Raw genomic sequence first — 22,871 nt, forward strand, 5'->3', positions numbered from 1 at the left:
TCTTAGTATCCCCAGACCTTGGCTCAGTGCCTGGCACGTAGTAAATTCTTAATAAATGCATGTTGACTTGACTCTATTTGTAAACTAGGCCATTCCAAAAAGACCCAGGAATGAACGGATTGCAAGTAAAGAATTTCAGTATTTTTAGCAGGATATTAGTCCTATTATGGCATTGCTAACCCCTCTATGTATGCTTTGTCCAACAGTGTACTCACAAGGCCTTATATTTCCTGGGAAGTACTTTTTGGTACATACTCTTTGTATTTTCTTAACTTCATTATCACTCTAGGAAGATATTCACAGATCTAACAGATTGAAACAGGCATAGAACAAGTAAGTTACTTACTTGCCTATGATCATGAAAGAGTGGTGTCTCATATATTTCCAAAAAATAGAAATATTCTCCAACTCATACATTCAGACCCTCCCATGTGCCCCCGCACGCCGTATGTTGCCTTCATCTTTCTCTCTCTACATCAACAAATTTTTCTTACCTGGGTCGCCCTTTCATCATCTCCTCCTTCTGTCCTTACCCCTCTCTGTAAATACCTACTGCTTATTCACTTTCTCTTAGCTACCTTTCTCTAAAATATATCCTCCCACACTTTACCAACAGCATTTCTTGACCATTTTGGCATTTTACATCCCTCCTTGACTGATCCCACACATATTTCTTCTTTGTAATGATATCACTCAATCCTGACTCATTCCCAGGAAACAGCTAATCATAGACTGTTTAGGATAAGCAGAGGCCTTCTAAATTATCTAGCTTCAAGCCCTGGTTTTACAGAGGCTGGAAGGTGATGGTGCTGAGTGGGTTGACAATCATCTGTCCCAGGTCTTGTTGCAGGCCCAAGGAAAATGGGTTACCATAAAACAGGTGTCCTTTTAGCCTTTTTTTTTTTTTTTTGGTACGTCATGAACCCCCTTTGGCCATCTGGTGAATCCTGAGAATACCGCTTCTCAGAAAAATGCTTTCAAATGCATAAAATAAAATACATAGGATTTCAAATGAAGCCAGTTATATTGAAATATGATTATAAAAATATTTTTTTAAAAAGCAGGTTCATGGACTCTAGGTTAAGAAGTTTTGCTATAAAAGGACTGTACAGGATATCTGTTAGGCACAGATGAAGAAATTGAGGCTCACAAAAGTTAAGGGACTTTTTTTTGTTTGGGGCTAGGCCTGATTCAGTCCTGTGTGCTGGTTTTGATTTGGAATTATAATGAAATGAGACGCTCATGGAACAACCAGCTTTTAACCAAAAAAGAAGTTTATTTAACAATAGCATGGAAAGCAAATTCAGCAAGGACATGGTATTGGTTTAGATTGGTTCAGATTCATCCTCTTAATAAAAGGATTTGTTCTGTGCAGTTTGGATTCAAAAAGCCACAATTGAGGACCCAGAGAACATATGTGGCCTGAAGGCCTAAGGTTCCCCAATCCTGGTTCAGACAGACACAGCACCCTTGATTTCCATGAGGAGACATAGCCGGTCAGGGGCTAGACTATATTGGAGCATATGTGATACACAGCACCATGTAGTCTTAGAAGTCCTCACTCATCCTGAGTTAGGCTTCTACACTTAGGCAACCCAGAAGCTTATGTTAACAGTTAAAGCTTTAGTTCCCTGGACCATTCACTGGGTCATGAATTTTATTTCACATCTCAAACCATTTTAGTCTCTACCTCAACCCTCAATGACTAGAGCCCAGTACATCTTCTCAAAATTTCACCACCAGTACCCCCAGTATGGACTCTGGTCTCTCTCATTCTCCATGCTGTTTACTTACCATAGGAGGAGAAAGGAGAAAAAAATGAAAGGAAGTAGTATTTATCAAATACTTACTCTGTGCCGGGCACTGTGGTAAGCTTTTCACAAATACCTCATTTTATCCTCACAACAACCCTGCCAGGTAGGTGCTATTATTATTACCATTTTATAGATGAGGAAACCAAAGTAGGCAGAGGTTAAATGATTTGCCCAGGATCACACAGCTAGGAAGTATCTAAGGCTGGAGTTGAACTCAGGTCTTCCTAACTCCAGGTTAAGCCTTTTATCAGCCACCTAGCTACCTCTAGTGAGACAGTCACACACGAGCTCTTGAGGCTCATTGTTCTTTATGGGGGGAGTGGGAAACTAGCCTAGCCTACATGGCAGGAATCTTCCAGTCTGAGTAGATACTGCAAAACTAGCCTATCTCACATAGTGAGGATCTTAGTAAATGTTGCTCCTACCATGATATCCAATGTCACATGGCCAGTTAGTGACCAAGCCATGAGTGGGACTCATCTCTCCTGATTCATAGTCCAGTTAAATATTCCATTCCACAATGTTGCATCTACATTTTCATAATTTTTTTTCAGGTTGAATGCCCACAGAAGGGCCTCATTAGTCTGGTGGCTAAACTAATCTTCAACTTTGTCAGCAATATCACTTTGTTCTGGGTATTTCTCATTCAAAGAAATCTGCCTTCTTGGCAAGCGGACCTTAATTAGTGCTTCCTACATTCCTGTGCAGCAGGTGGTAGGTATTTTTTAAACTAAAACACAGAGTAAGCTCCCCATGGTCACATTGCCAGGCAGCAAAGCCATGCAGAGTTGTTAACTGTATCTGGGGCAAATTCATTTGATTGCAGAGAGGGGTGGCATAGAGAATAGTGCCACCATAGGTAGTTTCGTGAAGAGATGGAGTACTTTGTCTCTCAGAGAGTAGAGCTTTCACCCCCACAGGTGTTTTAGGGAAATATGGCTCTAGAAGAGAGGGTGGGGTATCATAAGACCTGAGGTGGGGTGATATTCAGGGATACATAGTCGTAGGACCATTTGGCAAGATGCTGGGGTTGATAATTGCCACAGAGAGAAAGTCCATATCCCACTAGGAAGTCAATTACCCTAGATGTTGTTAGACTAGGTCAAACCCTAGTTTGCTTCATGCTAGTTCACTTCAAGTCATCAGTGGAGATGGGGGTGCAATTTAGTTTTCCAAATCTTGATTCAGCATTGCCATGACAGTGACTGCAATGATAAGCCTAAAGGATAAATAGGAAAGGAAAGAAAAACAGAAGTATGTGTGTGTAGGTTGGGGGAGAAGGCAATATCCAAAGATACAAGTGTAAGCTTTTTTCAGTCTCTTTTTGGTCTGAACTTTCATCATCCTTAAGATCTTTATATTCTCACAGCCTCATAGGCTCATAGCACCTAATGAAGGGACCTTAGTCATCTTGACCAGAGAAATCAAACATGCAGCCCCAGGGAGTATTGGCTTGCAACATTCCTGAGTGTGGCCCAAACCAGATTAAGCAGTTCCTATCTGATTTTAATGTAGTGATGCACTGATAAAAATAAATAAATATATAAACACATGGTTTCCTAAGTCAATATATGGTTCACAGGGATCCAGTATAATGGCCCCCTTTTCTATTTGAGTTTTCCATCTTTCATCAAGACCTTTGATCAAGACCAACCCTTTCATTGTACAGATGAGAAAATTGGGGTCCAGCAAGGGGAAGTGACTTGGCCACAGACATATAAGTTGCACAGCCAATAGCTGAACCCTTAGTGATTTGGATTAGTGATTTGGATTGACTAATCAAAAAAATAAGAGGTACAAGATCTCACTTTAAGAATATTTATTTTTATGAGCATTTATCTCTCCCTCCCATCGCTTTCCACCAACTGAACTACAAAAATTAATAAATAAAACCCTCATAATAAGAATGCATAGATCAGCAAAACAAATTCCCACATTGGCTACATCCCAAAATGTCTATCTTGTCCTGCACTCTATGTCTATCACCTCTCTGGCAAGAAGTGTTTCTTTTCCAGTCCTCTAGACTCATGGTTTATTGCATTGATCAGAATTTGAAAGAGATCTAACCTCTTTAAAATTAAGACTGATAATCAGTCATTCTCCTCTCAGATTGGCTATTTCTCCTTTGACACTCAGGACTTGCAAAGTATGCAGCTCTCCAGTTCAGGAAAGCTTGCCTCCAGCAGCCCCTCTCCCCAAGAGTCTTCCACCTGCTTTATTTTTTAGCTCTCTCACCAAGGACTCGCTGCTATATAACAGCTGATCCCCATCAGAGCAGCTGCAACCAGGCAGCTGGGTGTTAATTATATGTGGGTTGAATAGAAAGGAAAAGCTGCCAGGCACCTGGAGGGGTGTAGCTCCAGGAAACAAGAGGGCACCCTTCTCTCCATCCTTACAGTGAGTCTTTTCCCATTGCAGCTACAAGATAAAGGCTAACAATCACTCGTTATCTTTTCAGGATAACAATACTTTAGATCTCTTGGAAAGAAAATGCTTTCGTGTTTTCAGGAGGTAGCGTCTAGTTTTATCACACAGGGAGAAGGTGGGAGAGTCAAGAGATTTAGAAATTACCTGCAGCTCTGTTATTGACTCACTGTAATTTTTGCTTCCTTCTCCATGCTTACCCTGGGAAGAGTGATATCCCTGTCCTCTCTCCCTGTCAGGACCATATTTTTTTAAAATTAATTTTTACAAGCATTTATTATCTCTTTCTCCTATCGCCTCACTCAAATAATTAAAAAGGAGACCTAAAAATCTCAAAACAAATAGGCAGAGTCCCACAAACAAATGACCACATTGTCTGTGTCCAAAAATATATGTCTCATTCTGCAATATAAGTCCATCGTCTCTTTAACAGGAGATGAGTGGTAGATTTCATCTTCGGTTTCCTAGACTCAGCTTTGAGGAGACTGCTAAAGTCTTTCAAAACTATTTTTCTCTATAATGTTGTCATGTAAATTGTTCTTTTAGTTCTGGCACAACCATCTTAAGGAAGAAATAGAAAAATTCTACAAAACTTCCTAAATAATTAAATTCTGTTATTATTCTAAATATCTAAATTCAAATTAATTCTAAATAATTAATTTATAAATAATTGAAAGACTTCACTTGTGTAAGAATAATAATATTTGATGTTTACAGAGTTTTGAGGTAGCTTGTTATAAAGTTGTAGAACCAGCCTCAGAGTCAAGAAGATCCTAGTTCAGATCCTGCCTCTGGACTTGAACAATGGCTAGCTGTTCCTGAGAAAATAGCTTAATTTCTCAGGGCCCCAGACAGCTCTTTAAGGCTATAGATTTCAGAGAAGGTACCAATCTGCATCAGTAAACAGACTTTCCACACTGGAAGTTCCTCTCTCTCAAATGGACCTGTGATCTCATTGATTTGGGAGTCTCCTCCAATGATGTAGATGGTACCCCATCCATGCAAGATATCCCGTTCTTCCAAAAGTTCACCATGAAAAATTCACCCAATGGCCTAGAAGCCTTCTTTACTTTCTTCCAATAGCACAAGTGTACAATGGAACATTGTCTGTCATCCCTTGCTATTGCCACACAACCAGCCCATTTTCTCTTCCCATCATGTGATTCCTTGATGATGCCTCTTACTCTTGTCCTTCTATGGAGTTCCTCATCAGTTATTTGTTGCAACCCGCTTACACCCACCTTATACTTTTACATTACCTTCTGTGTCATACTCATCTTTAGATTTTTAGAGACAGTGATGTTCCATGTCTTGCTGCCATATAGCAGCAGTGGTAAAATATTTGTGTTAGAAAGATGAGACTTTGATTTCAGGGGAACTTGTGGTCAGTGAAAGAGCTTTGTAATTTCCTGAGAACAAACCAGACTTTCTTCCTCCTCCTTATTAACTATAGTTAATATCCATCCAAATACATGTTAAGATCTGGGCAATTGACTTTCTTCATTCACTTGGTCTTTCCTGTGTGGCTGGGTAGGCTAAAGTTCTTTAAGTGACTACAAATGTCTTCTGGGAGGCTCTATACCATTCTAGGTCTTAATGCAATCCACATAATATCATCCATGAACAGGCTCTTCTCTCTTTGTCCTGGTCTGTTATAGATCCCATGCATTACATAGGCAAATACCTTTGATAAGCACACATATCTCTATTTTATGCCTCATCTAGTATCAGATGGTCATTGAACATGAAGTTTTTGGTTGTTACACCTTCCAAGGAATCTCAAATGATCTTAATTGAGAGATACTTTGTTGTAAAAGAGTCTGTAAGGCAAAGTGTGGTTCCTTGAATCAATTGTTTCTTTTGGTAATAAACAAATAATAAGCACCATGGGATCTTACAGTCTCTTAATCCTTCAGTTAACTGTGTAGTGGTAAAGATCTGGTCAATTGTTGAATATTACTTGCGAAAGCCCACTTGTTCCCTCTTTTACAGCAAAACATTCTCCATCCATACATCAAGGGTGTCTTCAATTCATACATAGGCATATCGCAGAGATATTGCAGGTTTGGTTCCAGACTACTGCAATGAAGTGAGCCACATAAATTATTTGGCTCCCCAGCGAATATAAAAGTTGCCTTTACACTATATATCAGTCTATTAAATGTGCAATAGCATCATGTCCATATATATATATATATATATACATGTATATTTATATATATATTAACTAAAAAATACTTTGTTGATAAAAATTGCTGACCATTATCTGAGCCTTCTGAGAGTCATAATCTTTTTGCTAGCAAAGGGTCTTCTTCAATGATGATAGCCACTGACTGATCAGAGTGGTGGTTGCTGAAGACTGGGGTGGCAAGTTCATAATATAAAACAACAATGAAGTTTGCCACATCGATTGATTCTTCCTTTCACTTGAACACCTAGGGTTACTAATTGATCTAATTTCAATATTGCTGTGTCTTAAAGAATAGGGAAGCCTGAGGAGAGGGAAGAGATAGGAATGTCTGGTCTGTGAAGTAATCAGAACAAATATAACATTTATCAATTGAGTTCACCATCTTATATGGGCATGGTTCATGGTTCCCCAAAACAATTTCAATAATAATGTCAAAGATCACTGATCACAGATCACCATACCAGACATAATGGTAATGAAAAAGTTTGAAATATTGTGAAAATTACCAAAATGTGACACAGAGACAGAATATGCGCACATGCTGTTGGGAAAATGGCATCAATAGACTTGCTTGATGGAGGGTTGCCACCAATCTTCAATTTGTAAGAAACACAGTATCTGTGAAGCACAATAAAATGAAGTGTGCTTGTATAGATGACTCTTACAAAGATTTTTTGTGGAGAGGAGAACAAGTATATAGATCGATAGTTATTGATATTCTTTCAGTCACATTTTTTATTTTAATAAGATTCAATATTTTTTGCAGGCTCTTGGTATCATTCTTTCCATCGGATACCTTCTATATTGGTCCTTCCATAGCTTCACAATGGTATCACCTTAAGCATCACTCTCCTCTCTGTGTATTCTTGGTACCATTTACTTGCTTTTTCCAACTTTATTCTCTTGAGTTCCACTTATACCTCCTCTATGAGCACATTTGAAGCTGTGATGTTGATGTCCAAGTGTGGTGTTTCTACTATCCTTGGCAGAGGGGGTAGGGTGGGGAAGTGGGAGGGAAGCTTGTTAGAATATTTTTTTTGGCAAGTATTTCCCATTTTTCTTCTATTTGTAATCCTCTTCCATCTTCATCCTTGAATGTCCTTGGGATGGCTTTGCTTATTTGAATATCTTTCCAAGCTTTGTAAAAATGTGTTATATCTCCCACTGCTTTTCTTTGCTTTATGAGACAACACTGCTCATAATCACCTGTCATCTTTCTCTGTAAGTCGTCAAATCGTCAAGCTTTTATTAAATGCTTGCTATGTGCTGGATACTGTCCTAAATCCTGATCATACAAAGAAAGGTAGAAAATATTCCTCTCTTCAAGGAATGCCCAATATAATGGAGGAGCCGACTTGAAAATAACTATGTACAAACAATATATGTACAGGATAACTTGGAGATAATCTTAGAGGGAAGGCAGTAGCATTGAGGGGAACTGGAAAGACTCCTTGCAGAAGGTAGGATTTCACATAAGACTTGAAGGAAGCCAGGTGGCTGAGACAGGGAGGGAGATTATTCCAGGCACGAGAGACAGACAGTAAAAATTAACAGAGTCAATGTCTAGTGTGGGGAACAGCAAACAGATTAGTGTCCCTGGATCAAAGAATACCTAGTGGGAAGTAAAGTGTAAGAAGACCAAAAACTTTGGAAGGAGTCAGTGATGAAGGACTTTAAAATCCAAAGGAAAGATTTTATATTTGATTTTGATCCCTCAGGTAATAGGAAACCAATGGTGTTTTTTGACTGGGGGGGGGGGTGACATGGTCAGACCTGCCCCTTATGAAGATCAGTTTGACAGCTGAATGGAAAAGGGACTGGAGTGGAGAGACACTTCAAGTAGGGAGACCAACCAGAAGGTTATTATGATAGTTCAGGAGTGAGGTGATGAGGACCTGTACCAGGCTGGTGACATTTTAGAGAAGAGAAGCAGGAATATACAAGTGGTGTAATAAAGGTAGAATCAAAAGGCTTTGGCAAGAAATTGGATATCGGAGATGAGAGAGAGAGAGAGAGAGAGAGAGAGAGAGAGAGAGAGAGAGAGAGACAGAAAGAGACAAAGAGAGAAGTCAAGGATAATTGTGAGCATGGGTCACTGGAAGGTTGGTAGTATCCTTAATGGTGATGTTGAAGTTAGGACAAATGGGCAGTGTAGGGCAAAAGATAATGTGTTCAGTTTTGATCATATTGAGCTTAAGATGTCTAATAGGTAGTTGGCAATTTGAAACTGGAGGTTAGCAAAGAGGTTAGGGCTGGATAAATAGACCTGAGAATCATGTGCATGAATGATAACTGAATCATGAGACCTGATGATATTACCAAGATAAATAGTATAGAGGCAGAGGAAAAGAACATGTAGGACAGAGTCTTAGGATTCACTCATGATTAGTGCATATGACCTGGCGAAGGTTTTAGAAGTGATTTTATATTCTAGCCTAGTATTTTCTTTAGCATTCACATCTCTCCATTTGGCGAATTAGCCAGATGTTTGCTGACCAAGATATTTTCAGCACCCTTTCAACCTCCTTATTGTGACAATTAATTTACATTGGCTAAACTTCTAGATGAAATTATTCTTGATGTTGTCAATGCCATTTCTGACATTAGATACTAATGAGAGTACAGGTTGGATCCCATTTTGTGCCCCATTTTCAAGTAGCACTTTAAGCTTAGCAAAGAGCTTTGCATACATTATCTCATTTGAATCTCATTCACAATAAATCACAACAGTCAGGTAGGTACTATAGGCATCATTACCTCCATCTTATAAATAAGGCTCAAAGATTCTGACACAGTAATTGTCAGAGTTGGAAATCAAACCCAGGTCTGTTTGATTACAAGTCCAGAAGCCTTTTCACTATACTATTCTGAACTCTGAAGAATCAGGCATCTGCTGATCACAGCTGACATCAACATTACTATGTTACTGCCAACCTTTGTTTGCAACTTCATACAATAGAACTTCAATGTGTCAAGTATCACAGCCTCAGCAGAGGCCTCTAAAAGAACAAAGATTTGATTTCCTTCTTGATGGAAATCTTAGGGAGTGGCAAGTCCTGGATGGTGGGCCAGGGAACATTGAATGAGTGATGATATGAAGTGAATCTCATTATCTACCTTGGCATAGGGACAGAACAGATGAACCACGATGAGGATCAGTTACTGTGTTGGAAGCATAATCGTATGTGTGGTGGCCCCCCTCTTCTGACTACTGCCCCTGTTCATCATGAACATTTAAATCAGAAGACTCACTGAGAACTGCAAAGATTTGGCATCACCTCCCACACGGACTGGATCATTAAGATCTAGGATTCAGTTTTTTTTTTCTGAAGGGGAAATTGAAAACTGAGATTTCTGTTCTTTAATCTCCTCCATATTTGGTTAGTCCTTCTGGAAGCTGTTACTCTGTTGAGTTTTGGGGGGAGGTTTATCTTTTTGTTTTCCTTTTATCTGTAAGAAGCTACTCCTGCAGTACTGTCTATGCCAAACTTCTCTAATCCCAAAGGTCAGGGTTACTCACTTGCAGGGGGAGGGAGGGGCAGGGTAAAGGCTATTTAATATCTTGCCACCAAGGAGTGGAATGTGGTAGGACTACTAAGGTCAAGTAAAGACCTTGTTAGGCAGGGTAGGTTTTTTTTTCTAAAAGGGAAAGGAAAACAAAAACCACTCTCAAAACGTAACTGGTCTAGGAGACTTAAGCTTAAACTGATGACATTCTTGATTACCTAAGTACAAAAGCCCACCACTTAAGAAGTCAGAGATCAGGTGTGCCATAATGACAAATTCAGAGGCAAGAGAACTATGCCCAACTGAATCAAAGCTGTATCTCTGCTAAATATCTCCTCTCTCCTTTTCCCCTTAATGGCTGTTCATCTACATTGCCCTAATTCTATCTTTCTGAATAGCAGGCATGGGTGACAAAGAACAAGATGAGGAAAGAACAGTAGAAAGTCAAGTCATTCATAGGTTGGCATTGCCCCAGTTACTTATTCCAAGCAGCCACATGGTCCATCATCTCTAATTTTGAATAATAGTTTTCTTATGCTTTAGGGTAAAAGAAAGTCATCACCAAGGTGACTTTTACTCATTCTCTAGTCCCCTGAGAACCAGGGGGTGATAAATTACATGCTCTGATCATTGTTTACATGACTGACCATCTAGTCACCTTCCCATCCTCACTACTCCTCTCCTCAACTCCCTGCGTCTTTGCTGAAGAATACAGAATTTTATCTAGATCAGAATTTAATTATTCTTCAAGTGTCACAGTATGAAAAATCCTGTGTATCAACCAATGTGAGTAAGTCAATAATTCTAATTTATCTGGAGGTTAACACAAGGTAGTCTATTTTTAGTTTGCTTTCCTTGTAATAAGAGAGAATCAAATTGAATTAATAATTATTTTTCTCCTCTTATCTCTCCAACCCCCATCCTCCCTTCCAGCTCCCAGTTCCTTACAATCAACAGGTTTCATAGCCTATGAGTTTTCTGCCACTGTGCTTGACTTCTTCAGGTAGCTTACTTCACTTTCATTTATTGTCATGCACTCTCATTTCCCCAACACAGATAGCAACTCCTCTGTGCCTTAGTAGATGGTTATTCATGAATTATTCTAGCAAAAAATTAGTTATAGTCCTCCTTCCGAGGATAAACCTCTAACCACTTCTCTAGACTGATTCTCAGAAGACACATGCAATCTGTTGTATGACCCCTACTTGAAGTTTTTCTAGCTTGGTAGGGAGCCTGTACTCCTCAGGCAGAGCCCTTGTGAACTCAGGATCTTCTTCGCTGACAGCTGATGAGGCTTAAGTGGAAGCCTACTGGCTTTTAAAAATCAATCAATAAACAAGCATTTATTAAGTATCTACTAAGTGCCCAGCACTGTGCTATGTGCTGGGGATACACAGACAAAAATAAAATGGAGGGGCAGCTAGGTGGCACAGTGGGTAGAGCACCGGCCCTGAAGTCAGGAGTACCTGAGTTCAAATCTGGCCTCAGACCAAACACTTGACACTTAGTAGCTGTGTGAGCCTGGACAAGTCACTTAATCCCAATTGCCTAAAACAAAAAAGTAGTAAAAAAAATGGGCCTTCTCCTCAAGTTCTGTTGAGGGAGATTATTGACACCTTTGGTTTTTATGTCAATAATAATAATAGTTAACATTTATATAGTGCTTACTATATGCCAGGCACTGTCCTAAGCACTTTACAATTATTATCTCATTTGATTCTCACAAAAACCTTGGGAGCTAGATGCTATTATTATCCCATTTTACATAAGGGGAAACTGAGGCAGAGGTTAAGTGACCTGCCCAGGGTCACACAGCTAATATCTGAAGCTAGATTTGAACTGAGTTTTTCCTGACTTCTAGCCCAGTGTTCTACCCACTGCTCCACCTAGCCACCACATTTCCTGAAGAAGCAAGGAGAAAAAACACCTTCTTACCTTCTTTGTAGAGGTGGGAGACTATGGGTGAAGGACATTACAAACACTCTCAGACTTGATTGATTTACTTTGCTGAGCCTTTTTTCTGTCCAGTTCTTTTTTAAACACTTTTTATTGTTTTATTTTATTTTTGTCCAGTTCTTTAAAAAATTCTGTTACAGAGGATGGCCCTGTGGGCAGGGAAGGGAGGAAGGATAAAAGTAGGTGATTTAAAAACAGAAGATAACAGTCCAGCTTTTAAGAAAGATAGAATTATTTCCTTTACCAGGAAGTAGCAAATGGTGTTGGGTCAGGTGGTGCTGTGCTCTGGGTTGTATTCAGCCAAAGTGCTCTGGGAGAGATGGACAGAGAACTTTGTATTGCCTGAATTCTCCAGAAAATTGCTCAGGCCTCAATTTCCATTTGGATTTGCTGATCTATCTACATAGGCTGAACTAAGACATGTTTCCTAGAAGGAAGCTTATAGGAAAGAAGCATAGAATCATAGAATTTTAGACCTGGAAGGACCTTTACAAATCTCCGCATTCAAACATTTCATTTTGTAGCTGAGACAACTGAAGCCTAAATAGAGTATGGGTCTTGTTCAAGGTCACTAACGTCATCTAGTTGTGGTAGAGTTTGGACCAAAGTTAAGACTTCTTGCCTCCTGGTCTAGCTCTTCTTTCACTAACACCTTATTGTTTTCTAACACTTAGGTGGTTTAATTTTATTTCAATAAAAGTTTATTCACATGGCTAATAATGTGTGTGTTTCCCATGTAGGTTATGTGTGTGTGTGTGTGTGTGTGCATGTTCATGTGTGTGTGTGTGTGTCCACATGGATTTGTCTAGCTATGGCTTGCAAGGAGGTGTGAATAGGTACCACTAGTGGGGGTGGGAAACCTGAGGCCTTGAGGCCACATGTGGCACTCTAGGTCCTCAAGTGCAGCCCTTTGACTGAATCCAAACTTCATAGAACAAATTCTCTTAATAAAAGGATTTGTTCTGTAAAACTTGGACTCAGTCCAAAGGCCACACCTGAGGACCTAGAAGGCCACAGGTTCCCCACTCCTGCTCTAGAGTCTTTTCAAGGGAGACTTTTATTCCTGCTGGAGGAGAGAAGGAGAATAGGGCCATGAGGCTGGACAAACCGCTACAGCGTCTTTGCCAAGAAAACCCCAAATGGGGTTACCAAGAGTCAGGCACAACTGAAAACAACCCAGCAACAACAACTATCTGTGTATGTATGTGTTTGTATACATATATGTAATTGCTATATACAACTATATATAAATAAATGACTGAACGTATAAGTTATAAATTATATGTAAATATATAATTGCTATGTATAACTGTATATAATGACTAGACAACAACTATACACACTCACATATATATACATGTATATGTGTATACACACACACACACAATTATTATCCCTTTAATGGCAAAAAAAAAAATACTCCAAACTATACATGAAGCCTTGACTCTCCACCAAATACTAGTTTCACAAAGACCATTACAAACAGTGGATAGTGAATAAACACATTTACTCAAGCAAGTAGCAAACAGAAATCAGAGATTAGAACATAGCAGTCGATACACAAAGTGAATAATGTCTCCCACTGGGGGAGCTCAATCAAGACAGAGAGCACCCCTGATCTCATCCAAGAGGAAATTCCTCAAAGCATCTAATGTGGCTTCATGAGAATAGGGACGTAACCGAGGTGCCGATTCCTCTACTTGTCAGCTTCTTCCTCGCGTTTTCCCTTCCCTCCAAGTTTCCTTTCTCTGAAGATAGCCTGAAACCATCTGTGTCCTTTCTCAAAGCTAGAAACCAGAACATCAAATATGTCTCCTCTCCAAACTCTCACCAATTCTATCCCATCATGGAGCATCAAGTAATCATTCTCTCCACCAATGAGGAGGGTAGTTTGCAAATGCAAAGTATGAGCCTTGATTGATGCCATGCCAATGCATGATGCCATGCGTTGATGATGCTGCTAAGACTGCGGACATCCTAATTCTGGAGTGAAAAGTTGATGTATCTGATCTGAAAAGCAGTAGAGTGGAAAGAGTGCTGAACTTGGTGACAAGAAGACCTGAGTTCAAGTTCTAGCTCTGATGCATAACCTAGCTGAATATAAGCAAGTCTTTTCCTATCTCTATGTCAGTTTCCTTGTCTGTAAAATAATGAGGTTGCAGTAGATAATCTCTAAGGTCTCTTACAGCTTTAAATCTGTGATTCCACATGTCTGCAATACTCTCTCTTTTCACTTGCATTCCTTAGAATGCCTGTCTTCCTTCAGTTCTCAGTTCAAATGCCATTTTCTATAAGGAATCTTTCCTAGTCCTCTCACTTACGGAAGACTTTGTCTTAAAAGTTGCTTTGCATTTATTCTCTGCGAATCTTATATGTTTGAATGTACAGAAATGTACTCCTAGAAAACAGGGACTGTTTTCACCTTTCTTTTTAACCTCAGTGCTTAGTACAGTACTAGGCACATAGTGTGCTTAATAAATGCTTGTTGCTTGATTGTTTCATCCAATGACATTACTCTGACTCACCACTGCCTTTGTGTCTTTGACTGTCAGCTGTGATCATCCTGTGATCTATAACATTGCTTTGTTCAGGCTTTTCCTGGAAAATCTCACTTTCTACAGGAAGCTTTTCCCAACTCCTCTAAATTCTAGTGCCTTCCCTCTGCTAATTACTTCCTATTTATCTCTCTCTCTCTCTCTCTCTCTCTCTCTCTCTCTCTCTCTCTCTCTCACACACACACACACAAATACACACACACACACACACACACACATATGCTTTGTATATATTTGTTCGAACGTTGTCTCCCCCATTAGATTGTAAGTTCTTTGAGGACAGAGGCTGAGTTTTGTCTTTTTTTAAAAATCCCTGGTGCTTAGCACAATGCCTGAAACACAGTAGTTGCTTAATAAATGTATATTGATTGTGATAAGTAATATTTATCTAAAACCAGTAGCAAGCATTATCTGTAATGAGGATAAGCTAGAAGCCTTTCCAGTACAATCAGGGGTGGAGCAAAGAAAGATGTTCATTACTACCTCTGTTATTCAACATTGTACTAGAAATGTTAGCTATAGCAATAAGAGAAGAAAAAGAAATTGAAGGAATTAGAATTAGCATTGAGGAAACAGAACTATCACTTTTTGCAGATGATATGGTGGTAATTAGAGAATCTTAGAGTCAACTGAAAAACTACTTGAAATAAATGTTTATTGATTGATTAATTCCTCATGCCAGAATGTACTTCCTTCTCAGCTCTACCTCTTATAATTCTTAACTCTCTTCAAGATTTGGGTCAGGTGCCATGCTGGGGCCTATCCTGATTCTCCTCCAGTTGCTAGTTTCCCCATCACCACCAAAATTATTTCTTACATATATTTTGTTTACTTATCTTTATGCATGCTGTTTCTCCAATAGATTGTTAAGATTCTTGAGGGCAAGGATTGTATAATTTAACAGCCTTCATTTAGCATTTCTGTTGTTATTTCTATTTACATTGTCGCATTCACTGTGTATATATTGTTATCTTTTTTCCTATTTACTTCATATAAGGTTCCCATGCTTCTCTGTATTCCCTACATTCATATAAGATTCCCATGCTTCTCTGTATTCCCTACATTCATTGGTACAAAAATATGGTGTTCATATAAGGTTCCCATGTTTCTCTGTATTTGCTACATTCATTGGTACAAAAATATGGTACAAAAATATTCCACTATATTCACGTACCACAATTTGTTCAGTCATTCCTCAACTGATAGACACATACTTTGTTTTTAAGTCTTTCCTACTACAAAAAGTGTTTCTGTAAATATTTTGGTGTATGATGAACCTTTCTTTCTATCTTTGACTTCTTTCAGGGTTATATTTAGTAATGGTTTCTCTGGATCTAAGGGTATAAATATTGTAGTCACATTCTTTTCATAATCATAAATTGTTTTCCAGAATGGTTGCAGCAATAAAAAGTTGCATCGTGTGTTACTGTGCCCATCTTCCCACAACCCTTCCAACATTGTTCATTCCTTTCTTTTGTTATCCTTGCCAACTTGCTAGGTGTGAGATGACATTTCAGAGTTGTTTTGGTTTGCATTTCTCTTATTAGTGATTTGGAGCAGTCTTTCATAAGGTTGTTCATGATTTGTAATTCTTCTTTTGAAAACTTTGTTCGTATCTTTTGACCATTTATACATTGGGTAATGGCTTTTGGTCTTATATATGCGTGTTGATTTCCTATATTCTCAGGGTATATTTTGAACAGTAGACAAATACGAACAATAACAGTTTAAGCTGGTTTCAAGAAGCTCTGCTTTCCATTTTGGACCTGCTTCTAAATGTAGCAGGATGTTCTCCCACCACCTAATTAAAATGCCTTCTTGGAATAGCTGAAAGGCTAGGGAAGATGAATAGCTTCCAATTTGTTCTATTTTTCTTACCTGGTCTTATCAGTGATCATCCCCCTTCTAACAGGAACTAGCACATACTGTGAGATCAGAGGGGAAGAGCAAGGGCCTCCAGCATTAGTTAAGGATGGTCCTGTTGCTATAGATTCTAAGCAATGCTGATGCGTGTAATAAGCCCTTCTTGGTGAGGCCAAACTACAATATACCCTTCAGTAAACTGGGCAACTATATCTATAAACACTATTCACAATAGGGAGTCTATCCATTTAGAAAGACATTGTCACAGTGTCAGTAATGGTTCAAGCAGAAGATTCAGTTTAAGGAGGTCACATGATTATAACTTTGGAGCCAAGAAGGACACTTAGAAGTCATCTAATTTATTATGTTCATATTATACATGAGGAAGCTGAAGCTGTTACTTACAAGTTCATACAACTGATAAGTTAAAAAATTAATGACTACATAAAAGACTTCCTCTTGAATATTTGTGGTCCATGACGTTTAGAATTTTACAGGAAAATTAAAGAAACAGTATTTCTAATAGTTACAAGCATCGTCTGGTTAGGGTCTTCTTTCTTGAACTCTGCTAGATTGGAACCCAGATCATCTTATGTGGCATTCAACACTCTTTGTACTATACAATTCAATGATCATGTGTAATAATAAATCATACAGCGAATACTTCAAATGTTTCATTTGGTTTCTGGCATTGCATTTTAGGAAAGGCACTGACAGACCTAAATTTATCAAGAGGCAGGTGAACAGGATAATAATCAGACTGGATACCATGATATCTACAAAGCAATTGAAGCAACTGGGGATATTTAGTCTGGAGTAGAGAAAACTTAGGGAAGATAGGTAGATAGACTGTGCTGCTAATCTAGGCAGCCTAAATGGAGAGAGTGAGATGGGTCAGTGTCATGCTCTCTTCTATGTATTTCAATACTATAATGGATCTGAGATTTTATCAGTGGAGGTACTATCTCCATTAGGGCAGCTAAATGGTGCAGTGGCTAGAGTGCTGGGTCTGGAGTCAGGAAGACTCATCTTCCTGAGTTCAAATCTGGCCTCAGACACTTACTGAATGTGTGACCTTGTGCAAGTCATTCAACCCTGTTTGCTTCAGTTTCCTCATCTGTAAAATGAGCTGGAAACAGCAAACCACTCCAGTATCTTTGCCAAGAAATCCCCAAATGGGGTCACAAATAGTCGGACATGACTGAAACAACTGAACAACAAAACTCTTTCCATGGATGTAAACTACAACCCATCCACAACTTCTCTTCTTGTATGATTCTTGTCCTTATCCTTCCATAAATGCTCCCTAGAGGATTTACTCAGTACAGTAGAGGCATTTCTCTATACTAATGTTTCTCAGTATCTTTTGAGGGGGAGAACCCTTCTTTAAATGTCAATAATCTTTACTGACCCCTGTATATGCCAGTAGTTGAATTATCAGTATCTTTCGTTCAAGAAAACGCATAATGACAAAATGATAGTTTTTTGTATACTTATGGATTTAAGGACCTTTAACTCATTACCCCCGAGACTGGGAAAGATCTGTGCTATGTCTTTTAATGCTTCATAGATGACAGTGTAACAAGAAGCAGCATGATACAATGGATGGAAGGCAAGCTTTGGAATCAGAAAGACCTGGGTTCAAGTCTTGCTTCTGATCGATGCTAGTTGTATGACTGTGGGACAAGTCATAACCTTTCATTGCCTCTGGGCAACTCTCTAAGACTCTAAGGTTGCATATCTGCATTAGAGGTAGAAATTTTCAAACTAGGAATTCCCCACATGTATGAAATCAGAGAATCATAGGATCTTTGATGTGGGCTGGAAAAGGCTTTAGAGACCATCATATACAACCCCCTCATTTTACAGATGAGGAAACTGAGGCCCAGAGAGGTCACAAAGCCAGTGAGTGTTTGAGGCAGAATTTAAGTTCAGACCTTCCTGCTTGTCATAGTCTAGTGATAGTCTAATCCAGTGCCCTATCCACAGACTATAAGTAATATGATAAATATATAATAATAATAAACTGATGCAACACTAGAAATGCCCATTTGTTGTTCTTCATTCTTAGTATAGTTGACCCATATCCTTTCCTGCTCATATGTGTCCGTGACAGACATCCACAATGAGTCTTTACATTGCCCTTTGAATCACCAACAATCTGATTCCTCTAAGAGTGTAGAGCTTCATAGTTTTCAGGCATAGAACATCACCAGGAGACAACTGAAATTTTGAAAGATGAGAGAAGCTTAGGGTCATTAAAAATGCTGGGCAATTTCCCATTCCTGCAAGAGCACCTGAGTATGTGTGCCTTCTGATGGAGAGTCTATAACATTATCTTTCTACATGAAGGACATCACATTTATATTATTGTGAAATGGATCTAGTCTTCTAAAGCCATTTCAGGAAATATGTGTTTTTACATTATTTATAGAATTTCTTTTTCATTTTATTTAGGAAACTAATTCTCACCATTTTCCATTTTGAGCAAATGCTATTCTTGCTGAGAGTAAAATTCACAACTTAGCAAAAAGGACAGAGGAGAAATCTAAACAGGTTCTTGTTGCTTTATTTAAAAGATTTTTTTTTCCATTTCTCAAATTTAGAGGGAATTGAGCCAAATTTATAGAAACAAAAGATATTCCCCAATTGATAAATGGTTAAAGGATAAGAACAGGCAGTTTTCAGAAGATGAAATCAAAGCTATCAATAATCATATAAAAGTGCTATAAATCACTATTGATTAGAGAAATGCAAATTAAAACAACTCTGAGACACTAGCCCACACCTATCAAATTGGCTAACATGACAGAAAGGAAAATAATTAATGCTGGAGGGGATGTTGAAAAACAGTACACTAGTGCACTGTTGGTGGGGTTGTGAACTGGTCCAATCATTCTGGAGAACAATATGGAACAATGACCAAAGGACTACAAAACTGTTCATGCCTCTTGACCTAGCAAGACCTAGTTCTGTATCCTGATGAGATCAAAGAAAAAGAAAAAAGAGCTAAATGTACAAAAATATTTATGGCAGCTCTTTTTGTGGTGGCAAAGAATTAGAAATTGAGGGGATACTTATCAATTGCACAATGACTGAACAAATCTGGGAAGACTTATATGAACTGATGCAAATCTAAGAGAGCAGAACAAGGAGAGCATTGTATACAGTAACAGCAATATTGCAATGATTATCAACCGTGAAAAATTTAGCCACTTTAATCAATACAATAATCCAAAACAAGTCCAAAGGACTCATGATGAAAAATGCTAATCATATCCAGATAGAGAGAGGATGATCTTTCAATGCAGATTGAAGTATAGGGTTTTTTTTACTTACTTTTTCTTGCTTTTTTTTTGACACATGGCTTATATAAAAATGCATTTTGCATGACTTCACATGTATAATTGATATTATATTGTTGCCTTCTCAATGGGTGGGGAATGGAATAGAGAAAAGGAGAAAATTTGGAACTATTTTAAAATGAATCTTAAAGCCAAGTATAATTAATTTTAAAATTTTATTAACAAAAAGTTTTTTGATGCTCTTAAAAAAATCACCATCACTTTCCACTGAATCCAACCATGCTCATTCCCTTGTAAAAAATAAATTTTGTCAAATAAAACAAATCAACACATTAGCTTTACTGAAAAAAAAAGGTATACCTCATTTTGCATCTTTAGTCTATCACTTTCCTGCTGAGAAGTGGAAGAAATGCTTCACTACCAGTCATGACTGTTCATTTAATTGTTCAGAATTCAGAAGTTTTTCAATGTTGTTTCCCCTTATATTATTGTGGTCATTGTATTAATTGACCTTCTTTTTATACTTATTTTGTTCTGCATCATTTCATAGCAGTCTTAGCTCCTCTGAATTCTTTGTATTTGTCACTTTTTAGGTTACAAAATATTCAGTTACATCCTAATACCACATTTGTTTAGCCATTCTCACAATACATGGCTCCCTTCTTTCCTTCCAGTTCTTTGCCTCTAGAAAAAAGGGCTAGATTCCCTTCATTTCTATTTTCTTCCATTGTTTCCATTTAGATTCTTGACTTTTTATTTTTCTATGTGAATCTTTTAATTTTTTTCCTTCCATATAAATGTTATCATCATCATCATGTGTATTTATGTAAATTGATGCCTTCATACTTTGAATGCCATGGCACCACTTCTGCACATTAATTTAAGTAATATCATCATTTTTATTGTATTGACATGACCCAACCATGAACAATTTTTCTTTTTTGATAAGAACTGTGTTTTCATTAGTGTAAGGAGCTCTCTCCTCTCTAAGCTTTCGAGCTGCTGCTCTATCTCTTGGCTTTTCTCCTACCTGCTTAACTGTTTCTTCTTATTCTCCTTTGCTGACTAATCTATGCCTTTAATTATGAATGTTCCTGTAGCTTCTATTCTAGGCTGTCTTCTCTTCTCCCTTTATACTCTCTTCCTTAGTAATCTGATCAACTCCCATGCATTTAACTTTCATCTCTAAGCAGATGCCTCAATATATATACACACACACAGGCCTGAGCCTGCCAGGCAAGGAGAGAAAAGCCATTCCATCATGTTCTCTCCACCTGTCACCTCTGAATCCCTAGGGATATGGATAACATAGCTGAACTCAATGATGATTGAACTCCCCTTCCATCATATCCTCCTAATCCCAGTGATTCTGAGCCTCTGGCTGTTAATTCATTACTCAAACCATATTCTCCATCACCCACTGCCTGTTCCTTTATTCTCATCCCTCTCACCCCAGTCACCCCCCAGCTCTCAAAGGGAATGCCTCTGGAACCCCTCCACAAGTAACAAGCTTGCTTTCATCTTAGTTCTTTTCTTTTCTCACTTCTCATACTTGTACTCCCTGAGACCTGGCTCCGTCCTGTTAACACAGCCTCCCTGGCCACCCTTTCTAGTTTTATTGCACTTTCATTCATACCCTCTGACTCTCTGGCAGAAGCAGGGAAGTTGGAATATTCCTTGCTCTCCATTGCCACTTTGCCTCAGCTTCTTCATCTATGAAATAGGGAATTTGACTACATAGACTTTGAATTCTCTTCCAATTCTCTGCACATGATCTATGATCCCCTAGTGTTCGTGTATGCACAATTGTGCATAGACAGTCCCCACTCACTGCCTCATCTTATTACACCTATCCACTCATTTAATGTTGCCTAATATCCTAGAATCAAAGATTCAAAGCTGGTGTGGGAAGGGATTTTTAGATGTCATCAAATCCACCCTCTACACCTTGCCCCTTACCCCCATCCAATAGATAGATTCCCCCTGAAAAGTAGTTATCTAGACTCTGCTTGAAGAACTCCGTGATCTTTCAGGAGCCAATCCATTTACATTTTGGACCACTCTGTCGGTTGCATAACACTTCTTTGTATTGAGCTGAAAACTTGTCCCTTCACAATAAAGATTTCTTTCTCCCAATACACCAGTTGGGCCATTTTCACTAAGATTCTAACAGACAGAGGCAATAGAACATGCCCCATCCGGACTCCACATCAAAAGTTGGTCTGCCTTAAAGTACAGACACCAGAAGCAAGTTTTTTCCACAATAATTGCTCATGTCTAGATGGCACCTTACAGTTGACAAAGCACTTTTCTTAGAATAATTGTACGATCATAAATCCAGAGCTAGAAGGGAACTGAGACAACTCTAGTCCAGCCCCTTCATCTTACAGATGAGGAAATAGAGGCCCAGAGAGTTTTAACCACTTGCCCAAGGTCACACAGCTAGTAAGGGGAAGAGGTAGGATTCAAACTCAGGTCTTGTGACTCTGACTCTAGGTTCAGGATTCTTTTTTTTTATTTTTAATTTTTGTTTTGTTTTGTTTTTTGGTGAGGTGATTGGGGTTAAGTGAGTGACTTGCCCAGGGCCACACAGCTAGTAAGTGTCAGGTGTCTGAGGCCACATTTGAACTCAGGTCTTCCTGACTCCAAGGCTGGAGCTCTATCCACTGTGCCACCTAGCTGCCCCTAAGTTCAGGATTCTTTCTACCACACTATGCTACCTGCCTGTAAAAGTTCTCTGAGTGTTACCACCCCTGTTTGACAGGTAAGGAAACCAAAACTCACATTTGCCCATGGTCACAAAATAAATAGGAGGCAGAGCTAGAATAGGAGTCAGGAAGACCTAAATATAAATCTTGCCTCAGATACTTATTATCTGTGTGAGCCTGGACAAGTCACATAACCCCTCTGATATTCAATTACCTCCTCTATGAAATAAAAGCAAGTGGATCAAGATAACCCCTGAGATATTTTCCATGTGTAAATCTGTGATCCTGTGATCTTGGGAAGGTTACCTGGGCTAATTAACTCACCTAAAAAATGGGGATGATAATAACAGCTCCTATCTCACAGTAATGGTTCTCATTAAGAGAATGAAATGGCATAATGTATGTGAAGTGCTTAGCAAACTTTAACGTGCTAAATAAAGCCTGTTGTTTAATCTAGGTCTTCTGGCTGATTCCAAACTCACTGCCTTTTCCCTCAGATTTTGCTGTCTCAAAAAGAGGGATTTGCCCATATTACCTTAACATTTTGG

Source organism: Phascolarctos cinereus, unplaced genomic scaffold (assembly GCF_003287225.1).
Source record: "Phascolarctos cinereus isolate Bilbo 61053 unplaced genomic scaffold, phaCin_HiC Scaffold_1;HRSCAF=81, whole genome shotgun sequence".
NCBI classification, from domain to species: Eukaryota; Metazoa; Chordata; class Mammalia; order Diprotodontia; family Phascolarctidae; genus Phascolarctos; species Phascolarctos cinereus.